Below are 15,771 nucleotides of genomic sequence, written 5' to 3' on the forward strand. Positions count from 1 at the left end.
TGAGAACACTGAGGAACAAAATTACTGTTATGCACAAACCTCGTGTCAAAATGTTTCTGCGTTTGTTCTGGTGTCCAATACATGTTACTGTCTTCCGCGTTTGCGAAAAATACAGGGGGATTGTAATGCCTTCGCGGGGTCTGATGATTTTTATTACTATTATGATTTCCGGAATTGTTACTGTGAAATCCACCTTCACACTGTGGTTTGCCGTTAAACTGTGTGTTTCTGTACATTCCCTGCGCTTGATTTTTACTAGGCGCGGAGTTGTATTGGTATGAGTGGGCGTTATCAGCTGTTTGTTGCTGCCCGTAATCTGAGTGTTGGCTGCGCGAGTACGGTGCATTCCAGTGCGATCCGCTCTGCTGTTGCCAACCTTTTTGACTGAAACCGTTTCCAAACTTCTGCTTGTACGATTGATTGCCGTACTGGTTACCAGTCGTGTTATACACGGGATTGAATCGGTTGTGTTGATTATGTCTATTCCTTTTGTGCGGATACCCATTGCCTTTATTTCCGTTTTGCCAATCGTTACTATTTTTTGAACCGTTCCCTGGCTTTTCATAGCCGTTACTGTCGTAATGTTGTGGCCAAGAATTGTGCGGAGTATTCCGCGGTTTGTTAGCTCTCATGTCCTCATAGATCATGTCTAGGGAATCTAATATCGACAGAAAGGTATCTGGATCATCATCTGGTATGGCTATCAACTTTTCACGAATCGAAATGGGTAATTTAGACTTGAGAATCATAATTACATCTTTACTATTGATAGGGTTATCCCAATACCTAATTTTGCCAAGATATTTTTCGAAGTACATTCTCAGGCTACTATTCCTGGGGTCAAATTGTTCTGCATTATAGACTTCTTTACGAAGGCGCTTCTGAACACCTTCGCTCCAAAATTTGCTGAGGAAACAGTGCTCAAACTCCTCATATGTTCGACACTTATCAACCATTTCTGTTCCCCATATTGCCGATTCGCCACCTATATATCCGGTAACAAATTGGATACGCTGTCTATCAGTCCACGAATTTGGAAAAATGCCGGAGAATCCACGAAGAAAAACAATTGGGTGGATATTTCGTTTTTCCGGGTTAAAGGTTTGAAAAAGTCGATGCTTTATCATGCTTTCTTCCTTCACCATTTTTACTAATGAGTCAGATTCTTGGTTTCGTTGACTAACTGGAATATGTGGTGGTGAAGTGTGTTCATTAGATACAAAAGGTATTCGGAATTGCCGAAATAATTCATCTTCTTCCTCTGAGGCTAAAGAGTTAGGATAATTCGGTCTCTGTATTCGGGAACTACTACTCACTTGTGCCTTCAGGTTATTTAGCTGGTCCGTTACCTCTTGCTTCCAATTTGGTAATTTTTGCTGAAGGGTACGCCTAATGCTACCGAGTTCAGACATTACGGTATCTCCGGAGCTTCCAGGAGCTGACAAGATACCAAGAGTGGTTGCTTTCACAGTCTCTACTAGGTCTTTGTTAATTTTATCTTCGACAAATTTGTCCTTTCCAGCAATCCAGTTCTCATACTTTTCTCTAAATTCTCTCTCATGACTATCTAGCCTCTCCTTTACTTTCGTTTCCGTTTCCAGAGTCAAGTTTGACATTCCCTCGGTTAATTTTTCTACCTGCGTAGTTACTCTGTCTAATCTGTGATTAACCGTGGTTACGGTGGAATCAAGATTCTTGGTTGCGTTTCGGATGTCAGCTGTCTCGCTTTGCATGGTAGCTAAAGTGTCATTCAGTTCGATAATTATTCCACTTCGCATTTGAGAAACAGCATCCTTAACTTGCTTTGCTACTTCTTTGGCTACGTTTTCTCTAACAGTTTTTATTTCTTCGCTTACTGTAGACAGTTTATCTTCAATCGAGGCTAACATTTGGCGATTTTCGTCTTTCAAATCATTTTTAATGGAATTCACCATTTGGCGATTTTCCTCTTTCAAATCATTTTTAATGGAATTCACCATTTGGCGATTTTCCTCTTTCAATTGGCTATTTCCGTCCTGCATCATTTGACTTATTTGAGTCAGTAGCTGTTTGAATACATCGTCTGTCACTACCCCTGAATTGCTTTCACCTGCCTCCCTTGTAACCGGTATATGGCTACGACTACTAGTGGCAGAAACTATGCTGGCATTGTCTACTTCAGTACAGGTAACATTATGGTGTGAGGCACTAAAGTCCGTAAGATTTACCACTTCACTTTCTACAATTGTTTCGATTGGTGTCTCAGCCCTACTAATTATCCTGCGGGACCGTAAGCGACGCGACACTTCACTCGTTCCATTCTGTTCATTTGAATCTAGTGATGACATTTTATCGTCTGCCATAGCTCACTTATTTACAAACAGTAAGTCAATGAAGTTCGTTTGAGCTACGGCCGTCAGCTGTCGACAGAGATGTAATTTATCGGTTGCGAGTCGGTTGTCACTGCTACGTCACAAGATCGGAATGTCGGGAGATGCACGTCACGAGAACAAGAGACTATTCTGGACCGTAAAGAAAGTATGGCTGCACACTGTTCAAAATAAATGAAAACTAAGGCTGGTCAGCTCCGTGAACAGGCAGCGGACATTTAAAAACAAATGATATGCAATACACAACAATGGAATTTAAACAGTACTTGAAGAAATTACTAATCTACTAAATGCAATCTACTGAATTCAAAGCAAATTTTACTGCAACTAATAAAGATCGTCACAAATTGATTAATGTCGGCTGAAATTAAGGAAGCTTGGCTACGGCTAACGAAATTTTAACTTACGTTACTGATGACTGCCTTGGGCGTTGCAACTAGATGTTCGCACAAATTCTGTTCCAAAAAAAAAATCTCTCTTCCATAATTTTCTCTGAATATCTCGTTTCTTTCGCTCATTGGAAATTTTATTGGATGGTGTTTGATGCCATGTAACAAATAAAAAGCACAAGATTAGCTACAATTATTTATGAATATTTCCACAATGCCTATCTTACATAAATTTTTATTCCTTTAAGTTTTTTTTTTTTTTTTTTTTAATTCGGGTCCCTGTTCGGGCGCCAATTATAACGATATGTTTACGTAATGTGTATACATAAACATACAGTTATAAATGTCCCCGTTCGTAGTCTCTAATTATAACAATATGTTACTTTTGTGCTGTAACATATAGCTATAATCAGCGGTGGAAACATATTTGCGAACGCCGACCGTGTGCGGCTGTTTCTTGTTGGATCGTCTTGTCGGGTACAGCTAAACTGGTGGCTGTCCGACTTTTGCTTGACGTGATTCGGAAGAATGAAGACCTTCAGTTGAGTAATAATAACTTTATTGCGGCGCGTATCTGACGACGCCCGGCATGTGTGGACAGTTCGGGGCTATAAAATTTTGCTTCCGATCTATACAGAGGATCCTCAATCCTCGGGAACTTCTGTAGTTAGGAGAGAAAATAGTATCCGTCCACACAAGTCAGGAGACAAGGAACTACTCACTAACTCTAAAAAACAAGGAATAATAATCATAAGAAACAGAACGTATATAAAAGTTATAAAACACAGCGCCTCTAGAGGCTGGGCGCGGAACTACACAGCGACGCTACATCACTGTACTGACACACGCGCACAGCACACACACACACACTGGCGAGCTTGAATTAGCGCGCGGCAGCGTCGCTACAGTCTGATCAGTCGGAAGTTGCATTGCAGAGGAGAGTAAATGCCTATTCAAAATATAATTATTTTGGATAGCTCAACATGAATTTCCTAAGGGACCGTAGTTTATCATGCATTTACCAATAGAATATGGCGCGGAGAAAATATTTCGCCGCATGCAACTTCCGTCCGAACTCGACGAAAGAATTCGTGACTGTGAACTCTCTATTTGGCAGAAACATATAGAAAATTAAATAATTTCATGAAGAAGTGAGACATAGATTCTATAGTAAATGAATAGTCCATACACCAGTTCCATTTAACTCTGAATTTATGGCAAGTAATAGACAAACTTACACTGCAATGACGGATTTAACATGGATGCCGTTTTGACTGGCACTTCTCTTAATGAAAACAATTCCTTTGACGTTTTCACATACACGTCGCACAATAAGTCTGCAGCTAGGCACTTTTAGTATTACACATTTACTTTACACTAGAACAATATTAATTTTGACAATAATAATACGGCGGCAAGACATGCGCGTCCGACACAAGTTACAGGAGACAAGAGAAGAATGAGTAACTGTTCATCGAGAATATCTCGTACATCTAAACAAAATGTGTAAAAATGTTCTTCTTCTGTCCGTTTTTCGCGCCGCGGTTTTCAAAGTCAATAACTCACAGCATCTCTGACGGCGCTTCGACAATAAACAAGTTACATCACAGGTCGTTCACCTTTTACATTTTCGCAACATTATTTGCTAACTGTAGCTGTTGCCGAGCGACTGCTCGATTAATGAATGATTTAAAATGATAAGGCAATCACATAATGTTACAAGCTCTGTTGGGATCATAGGTATACGATGTTTGAGAGAGACCACTATTGTTGCTGGACCTGCGAGGATAGTAGTTTTAACGACAGTATTTCACGTAGTTTTAATCTCTGGAACGGTAGCATTATAAAGTTTCGGACGATTAAAATTTCGTAGTAGTATTTCACTCATAAAACAATAAGTCATAAATACGGGGGCCGTTGAATAAGTAAAAATCCATTAACATACATAGACGAAGGTCCTTGTTGGTCCTTCACATTTGAGGTTTCTTCTGCGCACCAATGAAGTTTCTGACCGTTCTGGCAGATGGCAGAGACGTAGTACAGCGTCAAAACGGCGTCTACGTAAGACTCACATTACAAGCAGCGTGCTGTTATTCAATTCTTGTGTGCAGAAAAAGAAACAGTGGTGGACATCGATAAACGTTTGTGTGCAGCGTATGGCGATGCTGCAGTTGATAGGAGTACAGCTGGATAATGGGTAAAGAAAGTTACAGCCCCAGGAAATGCAGAAACAGAGCTCCATGATCAGCCACGCTCGGGACGTCCTGTCACAGCCACTGCTCCAGACATGCTGAATTGTGTGGATGCCATTATTCGTGCAGACCGGCGCATCAGAACTCGACAATTGGCTCTACTGTTGTCGGTCAACATTTGAAGATAACGAGAGTGTCAGTCATACAATGAAAACATGGCTATGCCTGCAGCACAAGAGCTTTCACCAGCAGGGAATACATGCTCTTCCGCAACGCTGGCGTACGGCCATAGAACGTGATGGAGACTCACGCAGAAAAATAGGACATGCACAAGATATGTTGATGAACATTAGCCGGCCGTTGTGGCCGAGAGGTTCTAGGCGCTTCAGTCTGGAACCGCGTGACCGCCACGGGCGCAGGTTCGAGTCCTGCCTCGGGCATTGATGTGTGTGATGTCCTTAGGTTAGTTAGATTTAAGTAGTTCTAAGTTCTAGGGTACTGATGACCTCAGAAGATAAGTTCCATAGTGCTCAGAGCCACTTTTTGATGAACACTTTTGGGATCAAAAGCATCCGGACACTTCCAAAAAATACGTTTTTCATATTAGATGCATTGTACTGCCACCTGTATTTGTACCCGTGGTCTAGGGGTAGCGTCTTTGATTCATAATCAAAAACGTCTTCGGTCCCGGGTTCGTTTCCCGCCACTGCCTAAATTTTGATAAATAATCAGCATTGGCGGCCGAAGACTTCGGCATAAGAAGGCAGCCTCGTTCTGCCAACGGCCTTGTCAAAGAGGGCGGAGGAGCGGATTGAGGTTCAGGGCACTCTCTTGTCCTAGGGGTGGGAAATTGCCCCTAAAGGCGGAAGAATCAGTAATGATCAACGACATGAGGATGCAGAAGGCAATGGAAACCACTGCATTAAAGACACGTAACGTCTATCCACAGGACATGTGGCCTGTAATTGAAGAAGTGTCATGATGATCTCTCCATTGGCAAAAGATTCCGGAATAGTCCCCCATTCCGATCTCCGGGACGGGACTGCCAAGGGGGAGGTTACCATGAGAAAAAGGTTGAATAATCAACGAGACGATAACGTTCTACGAGTCGGGGAGTGGAATGTCAGAAGCTTGAACGTGGTAGGGAAACTAGAAAATCTGAAAAGGGAAATGCAAAGGCTCAATCTAGATATAGTAGGGGTCAGTGAAGTGAAGTGGAAAGAAGACAAGGATTTCTGGTCAGATATCGGGTAATATCAACAGCAGCAGAAAATAGTATAACAGGTGTAGGATTCGTTATGAATAGGAAGGTAGGGCAGAGGGTGTGTTACTGTGAACAGTTCAGTGACCGGGTTGTTCTAATCAGAATCGACAGCAGACCAACACCGACAACGATAGTTCAGGTATACATGCCGACGTCGCAAGCTGAAGATGAACAGATAGAGAAAGTGTATGAGGATATTGAAAGGGTAATGCAGTATGTAAAGGGGGACGAAAATCTAATAGTCATGGGCGACTGGAAAGCAGTTGTAGGGGAAGCAGTAGAAGAAAAGGTTACAGGAGAATATGGCCTTGGGACAAGGAACGAAAGAGGACAAAGACTAATTGAGTTCTGTAACAAGTTTCAGCTAGTAATAGCGAATACCCTGTTCAAGAATCACAAGAGGAGGAGGTATACTTGGAAAAGGCCGCGAGATACGGGGAGATTTCAATTAGATTACATCATGGTCAGACAGAGATTCCGAAATTACTTACTGGATTGTAAGGCGTACCCAGGAGCAGATATAGACTCAGATCACAATATAGTAGTGATGAAGAGTAGGCTGAAGTTCACGACATTAGTCAGGAAGAATCAATATGCAAAGAAGTGGGATACGGAAGTACTAAGGAATGACGAGATACGTTTGAAGTTCTCTAACGCTATAGATACAGCAATAAGGAATAGCGCAGTAGGCAGTACAGTTGAAGAGGAATGGACATCTCTAAAAAGGGCCATCACAGAACTTGGGATGGAAAACATAGGTACAAAGAAGGTGACTGCGAAGAAACCATGGGTAACAGAAGAAATACTTCAGCTGACTGATGAAAGGAGGAAGTACAAACATGTTCCGGGAAAATCAGGAATACAGAAATACAAGTCGCTGAGGAATGAAATAAATAGGAAGTGCAGGGAAGCTAAGACGAAATGGCTGCAGGAAAAATGTGAAGACATCGAAAAAGATATGATTGTCGGAAGGACAGACTCAGCACACAGGAAAGTCAAAACAACCTTTGGTGACATTAAAAGCAACGGTGGTAACATTAAGAGTGCAACGGTAATTCCACTGTTAAATGCAGAGGAGAGAGCAGATAGGTGGAAAGAATACATTGAAAGCCTCTATGAGGGTGAAGATTTGTCTGATGTGATAGAAGAAGAAACAGGAGTCGATTTAGAAGAGATAGGGGATCCAGTATTAGAATCGGAATTTAAAAGAGCTTTGGAGGACTTACGGTCAAATAAGGCAGAAGGGATACATAACATTCCATCAGAATTTCTAAAATCATTGGGGGAAGTGGCAAAAAAACGACTATTCACGTTGGTTTGTAGAATATATGAGTCTGGCGACATACCGTCTGACTTTCGGAAAAGCGTCATCCACACAATTCCGAAGACGGCAAGAGCTGACAAGTGCGAGAATTATCGCACAATCAGCTTAACAGCTCATGCATCGAAGCTGCTTACAAGAATAATATACAGAAGAATGGAAAAGAAGATTGAGAATGCGCTAGGTGACGATCAGTTTGGCTTTAGGAAAAGTAAAGGGACAAGAGAGGCAATTCTGACGTTACGGCTAATAATGGAAGCAAGGCTAAAGAAAAATCAAGAAACTTTCATAGGATTTGTCGACCTGGAAAAAGCGTTCGACAATATAAAATGGTGCAAGCTGTTCGAGATTCTGAAAAAAGTAGGGGTAAGCTATAGGGAGTGACGTGTCATATACAATATGTACAACAACCAAGAGGGAATAATAAGAGTGGACGATCAAGAACGAAGTGCTCGTATTAAGAAGGGTGTAAGACAAGGCTGTAGCCTTTCGCCCCTACTCTTCAATCTGTACATCGAGGAAGCAATGATGGAAATAAAAGAAAGGTTCAGGAGTGGAATTAAAATACAAGGTGAAAGGATATCAATGATACGATTCGCTGATGACATTGCTATCCTGAGTGAAAGTGAAGAAGAATTAAATGATCTGCTGAACGGAATGAACAGTCTAATGAGTACACAGTATGGTTTGAGAGTAAATCGGAGGAAGACGAAGGTAATGAGAAATAGTAGAAATGAGAACAGCGAGAAACTTAACATCAGGATTGATGGTCACAAAGTCAATGAAGTTAAGGAATTCTGCTACCTAGGCAGTAAAATAACCAATGACGGACGGAGCAAGGAGGACATCAAAAGCGGACTCGCTATGGGAAAAAAGGCATTTCTGGCCAAGAGAAGTCTACTAATATCAAATACCGGCCTTAATTTGAGGAAGAAATTTCTGAGGATGTACGTCTGGAGTACAGCATTGTATGGTAGTGAAACATGGACTGTGAGAAAACCGGAACAGAAGAGAATCGAAGCATTTGAGATGTGGTGCTATAGACGAATGTTGCAAATTAGGTGGACTGATAAGGTAAGGAATGAGGAGGTTCTACGCAGAATCGGAGAGGAAAGGAATATGTGGAAAACACTGATAAGGAGAAGGGACAGGATGATAGGACATCTGCTAAGACATGAGGGAATGACTTTCATGGTACTGGAGGGAGCTGTAGAGGGCAAAAACTGTAGAGGAAGACAGAGATTGGAATACGTAAAGCAAATAATTGAGGACGTAGGTTGCAAGTGCTACTCTGAGATGAAGAGGTTAGCACAGGAAAGGAATTCGTGGCGGGCCGCATCAAACCAGTCAGTAGACTGATGACAAAAAAAAAAAAAAAAAACTGCCACCTACTGCCAGGTACTCCATATCAGCGACCTCAGCAGGCGTCATAAGAAAGCAGAATGGGACTTCGAACGTGGTCAGGTGATTGGCTGTCACTTGTGTCATACGCCTGTAGGCGAGATTTCCACACTCCTATAAATCCCTAGGTCCACTGTTTCTGATGTGATAGTAAAGTGGAAACGTGAAGGGTCACGTACAGCGTACAGCACAAAAGCGTACAGGCAGACCTCGTCTGTTGACTGACAGAGACCGCCGACAGTTGAAGAGGGTAATAGAGGTGTAATAGGCAGACATCCAGACCATCACACAGGAATTCCAAACTGCATCAGGATCCACTGCAAGTACTGTGACAGTTAGGCGGGAGGTGACAAAACTAGGATATCATGGTCGAGCGGCTGCTCATAAACCACACATCACGCCAGTAAATGCCAAATGGCGCCTCGCTTGGTGTAAGGAGCGTAAACATTGGATGACTGAACAGTGGAAAAACGTTGTATGGAGTGACGAATCACGGTACACAATATGGCGATCCGATGGCGGGGTGTAGATATGGCGAATGCCCGGTGAACGTCATCTGCCAGCGTGTGTAGTGCCAGCAGTAAAATCGGGGGCAGTGGTGTTATGGCGTGGTCGTGTTTTTCATGGAGAGGGCTGGTTCCCCTTGTTTTGCGTGGCACTATCACAGCACAGGCCTACATTGATGTTTTAAGCATCTTCTTGCTTCCCACTTTTGAAGAGCAATCCGGGGATGGCGATTGCATCTTTCAACACGATCGAGCACCTGTTCACAAGGCACGACCTGTGGCGGAGTGCTTACACGACAATAACGTCCCTGTAATGGACTGGCCTGCCCAGAATCCTGACCTGAATGCTATAGAACACCTCTGGGATGTTTTGGAACGCTGACTTCGTGCCAGGCCTCACCGACTGAAATCGATACCCCCTCCTCAGTGCACAACTCCGTGAAGATTGTGCTAGCATTCCCCAAAGAACCCTCCAGTACCTGACTGAACGTATGCCTGCGAGAGTGGAAGCTGTCATCAAGGCTAAGGGTGGGCCAACACCATACAAAATGGTTCAAATGGCTCTGAGCACTATGGGACTCAACTTCTGAGGTCATTAGTGCCCTAGAACTTAGAACTAGTTAAACCTAACTAACCTAAGGACATCACACACATCCATGCCCGAGGCAGGATTCGAACCTGCGACCGTAGAGGTCTCGCGGTTCCAGACTGCAGCGCCAGAACCGCGCGGCCACTTCGGCCGGCTAACACCATACAGAATTCCAGCATTACCGATGGAGGGCGCCACGAACTTGTAAGTCTTTTTCAGCCAGGTGTCGGGATACTTTTGATCACATGGTGTAGATTGTCACCAAATTCTGACTCTTAGCAATAAATATGTTCTGAGAAAAAAAAATGTGTGTCATTATTTATTGAACGACCCTCGTACAACTTTCCTGTTTCTGTTAAAAGTTGCTGCGAGGGAGAAAACAAAACAGCACATTGTTCTCTATATAGTTTTTAAAAAAAATTAAATATACGCGAAAAGAGTATTTATGGGAGAAATCATATGGCCAGTGATTTTAATGCTCTGCTACTGTAGTTAAACTGAAAGCACAGAACAGCAATTTCTTCTTCGCCGACAGTCTTAACAGAACAACTACCACTGTCTCAAAGTTTATTATGGTATCGTGTAAAAATCTGAAGTAAATCGGTCAAGAGCTGTTCTAGAATCTGGGTAACAGCGCTAAACAACGTCGTCTTTATTTAGTGATATCGCTCCGTGCACGACACTGCATGCTACGAATATATGTTGCAAAAGGTGCGCGCGGATTCTACTGATCACAGAGACGAGGGATCACGTGTTTCGGATGTCCTTTGGCCAAGCGTCCATTCGTACGCGTGTCGGAGGAACGGGTGTACTGTAACTACCCTGCAGTATGGGGCCTAATTTGAAAATTACGCACTTCCTGTACTCAGGAAAATTGAGCAAAACTGCTGGCTGCTTTGAATTAGGTGTGTTCTAGGACCTTAGACGGCTTGTGAAAGCACCATTTGTTTATGAACGGTTCCTGAGAAAATCACGAAAAACCAGGTTTTTTGTGTACGAAAAGTACCAGTTGCGTTGACGGCTAGTTATGTAACTCCATCACACATCCTCATAATTTTTGCAAAATGCTCTTAAGACGATGTTCTGCGGGAAATTTGAAATTTTTTTTCGATATCATCATCCCTTAAGGAGATACAGAGGTTCAAAGTTACCGTGCATATGCACCCAAAAAAAACGGAATTACTTTTTAAAACCAATGTATTTTCAAATTATTTACGAAACTACCTTATCCCCTTCAAAATGCTCTCCATTACAACTAAGACATTTGTCCCACCGGTGCTTTCACTGTTCGATACATTTTTTACAGTCATCTTTTTTTTATTGACTTCTTCAATGTCGTAAATCGGTGTCCTTTCATGTCCCTTTTCATGCGGGGAAATAAAAAAAAAGCGTCGCACGGAGCAAGGTAAGGCAAGAAAGGTCTGTGGGGCAGCGGAACCACGTCATTTTTAGCCAAAAACTACGAGGGCAGTTCAATAAGTAATGCAACACTTTTTTTTCTCGGCCAATTTTGGTTGAAAAAAACCGGAAATTTCTTGTGGAATATTTTCAAACATTCCCGCTTCGTCTCGTATAGTTTCATTGACTTCCGACAGGTGGCAGCGCTGTACGGAGCTGTTAAAATGGCGTCTGTAACGGATGTGCGTTGCAAACAACGGGCAGTGATCGAGTTTCTTTTGGCGGAAAACCAGGGCATCTCAGATATTCATAGGCGCTTGCAGAATGTCTACGGTGATCTGGCAGTGGACAAAAGCACGGTGAGTCGTTAGGCAAAGCGTGTGTCATCATCGCCGCAAGGTCAAGCAAGACTGTCTGATCTCCCGCGTGCGGGCTGGCCGTGCACAGCTGTGACTCCTGCAATTGCGGAGCGTGCGAACACACTCGTTCGAGATGATCGACGGATCACCATCAAACAACTCAGTGCTCAACTTGACATCTCTGTTGGTAGTGCTGTCACAATTGTTCACCAGTTGGGATATTCAAAGGTTTGTTCCCGCTGGGTCCCTCGTTGTCTAACCGAACACCATAAAGAGCAAAGGAGAACCATCTGTGCGGAATTGCTTGCTCGTCATGTGGCTGAGGGTGACAATTACTTGTCAAAGATTGTTACAGGCGATGAAACATGGGTTCATCACTTCGAACCTGAAACAAAACGGCAATCAATGGAGTGGCGCCACACCCACTCCCCTACCAAGAAAAAGTTTAAAGCCATACCCTCAGCCGGTAAAGTCATGGTTACAGTCTTCTGGGACGCTGAAGGGGTTATTCTGTTCGATGTCCTTCCCCATGGTCAAACGATCAACTCTGAAGTGTATTGTGCTACTCTTCAGAAATTGAAGAAACAACTTCAGCGTGTTCGTAGGCACAAAAATCTGAACGAACTTCTCCTTCTTCATGACAACGCAAGACCTCACACAAGTCTTCACACCCGAGAGGAGTTCACAAAACTTCAGTGGACTGTTCTTCCTCATGCACCCTACAGCCCCGATCTCGCACCGTCGGATTTCCATATGTTTGGCCCAATGAAGGACGCAATCCGTGGGAGGCACTACGCAGATGATGAAGAAGTTATTGATGCAGTACGACGTTGGCTCCGACATCGACCAGTGGAATGGTACCGTGCAGGCATACAGGCCCTCATTTCAAGGTGGCGTAAGGCCGTTGCATTGAATGGAGATTACGTTGAACAATAGTGTTGTGTAACTAAAAGATTGGGGAATAACCTGGTGTATTTCAATGCTGAATAAAACAACCCCTGTTTCAGAAAAAAAATGTGTTGCATTACTTATTTAACTGCCCTCGTAACTAACAGAGATGGCTGTGTGTGCGGGTACGTTGTCGTGGTGGAAGAACAAGTCTCCTGTCTGCCACAAATCGGGTCTTTTTTCGACGAACACTGTTGTGCAGTCTTCTTAAAACTTCCAAATAAAAGGTTTCATTGGCGGCCTGACCTGAGGGAACAAAGTCTGAATGAACTACGCCCTTAGCATCTAAAAAGCAACTCAGGATTGTTTTGATGTTTAAGTTGACTTTTTTTTGGACGAGGTGATGATGACGTCTTCCAGAGGCTTGACTGTTGCTTTGTGTCTGGGTCGTAACCATTCCACCATAACTCATCACCAGTAATACCCTTTGACAGAAAATCTGGATCAGTTTTAAGCTGTTGTTTCAAAGCACCGCATGTTTCAACTCGACATTCCCTTTGACTGTCAGTCGGAGTCCGAGGAACAAACTTGGCAGCAACCCTTTTCTTTCCCACGTCTCCTGCTAAAGCTCGCTCAACCGAGCTCCAATATAACCCACTAATCTCTGACAGTTGATCAAAGGTCTGTCGACGGTCTGTGAGCACAAGTTCTTGAATTTTTTCAATATTTTCTTCTATTCGGGCAGTTGATGGACGTCCAGAAAGAGCTTTGTCATCAATCGACATGTCGCTAGTTTTAAATCGAGCAAACTGCTCGCACATTTGACTTTTTTCCATAGCGTCATCTTGGTAAACTGTTTTCAACATTATAACAGTTTCAGCAGAATTTTTATCTAGTAGAATACAAAATTTCACCGCTGCACGCTGTTCACTTAAAACTGTCATCATAAAAAACGAAACAAGAACAAAATAGCGCTATCAAAAACATTCACTACAGATGAACAAAATAAGCCAGGAGGAGAACACAGGCGGCACCGAACTGGCGGTGAGTTGCGCTACACCCACCTAGCGGCAGAAATGCGTACTGCACAAGCTCCGCCCAGCATGTTATTACGGTATTTTTTTTTCTGCCATCCCCTCTTATGCACGTAATATCCGGTCTGAGCCGTAAATGCAGTTTTAGCTGACGTAGTGAACACAAGACAATGGTTGTTGTGCCATCGCAAATGTTCTGAGGTCACCACACTATGTTTTAATCGCCAATTTTTCGCCAATAAAACTTTATGACGCATTGCCTCTGTATAATAAGCAATTCAAGCCTATACAGGATGCTTTGACACGGAAATTATTCTACGGTGCCACCTGGCGCCATAAATACTTACAAAGAAATGTTTGTACGCGCAAATCAAATACTGCAATTGTTGGTATACTGTATTTGTAACCTAAAAACGTTGTGAATTTTTATGTAAAGCAGCGTAAAGTGAACTTGCGTTTGGTAAGACTCCTGCTCTCGCTTTAAGCTAGAGTAAGTATCTACTTTGTGGTGTGATCTCTTTACACTGTACATTTGTAGTATCGGAGTGAATCTTTTGGTTTCACTCCTCAGGCGACGGTTTTAATTTTTTATAATTTAACGTAGGATGAACGGTGAAAATTATGTAAAACAGGAAAAACTGCAAGTCCAGTAAAATGTTTCGAAGTAGCAGCATTACTGCATTTACTAGGCAATCTTTTATTTTAATAACCGTTTAAATTTTGTGTCGATTTGTTTGTGCTCTCTGTAGATTAGTTCAGACGTTCTTTGCACAACAGTTTTTAGCATGGATAGGGACTGCAACTGCTGTGTTCGGATGCAGGCTGAGTTGGCATCCCTTCACTCCCAGCTTCAGGCAGTGTTGGCTTCGGTCACACAGCTTGAGGCTGTTGCCAATGGGCATCACTGTGGGGGTCCGGATGGGGGTTTGTCGGGGACGGCCAGCTCGTCCCACGCATCCCCCGATCGGACTACGACTGTGGCTGCCCGGGATACTGCCCACATTGAGGCTGATCCCTCACCTGTGGTAGAGTGGGAGGTCGAGGTGTGGCAGGGGGCGAAAGACATTCCGGAGGGCTGAACGGAAGGCCTCTCCAGTTTGTCTGACGAACCAGTGTCAGGCTCTGTCTCCGGCTGATACTGATGTTTGGCCGGAGATGGCTGCTTGTCCTGTTCCAGAGGTTGCCCCTCAGTCGCAGAGGGTGGGCTTACTGGTAGTTGGGAGCTCCAACGTCAGGCGCATAATGGGGCCCCTTAGGGAAATGGCAGCAAGAGAGGGGAAGAAAACCAATGTGCACTCTGTGTGCATACCGGGGGGAGTCATTCCAGATGTGGAAAGGGTCCTTCCAGATGCCATGAAGGGTACAGGGTGCACCCATCTGCAGGTGGTCGCTCACGTCGGCACCAATGATGTGTGTCGCTATGGATCGGAGGAAATCCTCTCTGGCTTCCGGTGGCTATCTGATTTGGTGAAGACTGCCAGTCTCGCTAGCGGGATGAAAGCAGAGCTCACCATCTGCAGCATCGTCGACAGGACTGACTGCGGACCTTTGGTACAGAGCCGAGTGGAGGGTCTGAATCAGAGGCTGAGACGGTTCTGCGACCGTGTGGGCTGCAGATTCCTCGACTTGCGCCATAGGGTGGTCGGGTTTCGGGTTCCGCTGGATAGGTCAGGAGCCCACTACACAGCAAGCAGCTACACGGGTAGCAGGGGTTGTGTGGCGTGGACTGGGCGGTTTTTTAGGTTAGATGGCCTCGGGCAAGTACAGAACTGGCAACAGCCTCAAAGGGTGCGGGGCAAGTCAGGACATGCGGGGACCAAGCAGCAATCGGTATTGTAATTGTAAACTGTCGAAGCTGCATTGTTAAAGTACTGGAACTTCAAGCGCTGATAGAAAGCACCGAAGCTGAAATCGTTATAGGTACAGAAAGCTGGCTGAAGCCAGAGATAAATTCAGCCGAAATTTTTACAAAGGCACAGACGGTGTTTAGAAAGGATAGATTGCATGCAACCGGTGGTGGCGTGTTTGTCGATGTTAGTAGTAGTTTATCCTGTAGTGTAG

Source organism: Schistocerca nitens, chromosome 9 (genome assembly GCF_023898315.1).
Source record: "Schistocerca nitens isolate TAMUIC-IGC-003100 chromosome 9, iqSchNite1.1, whole genome shotgun sequence".
NCBI classification, from domain to species: Eukaryota; Metazoa; Arthropoda; class Insecta; order Orthoptera; family Acrididae; genus Schistocerca; species Schistocerca nitens.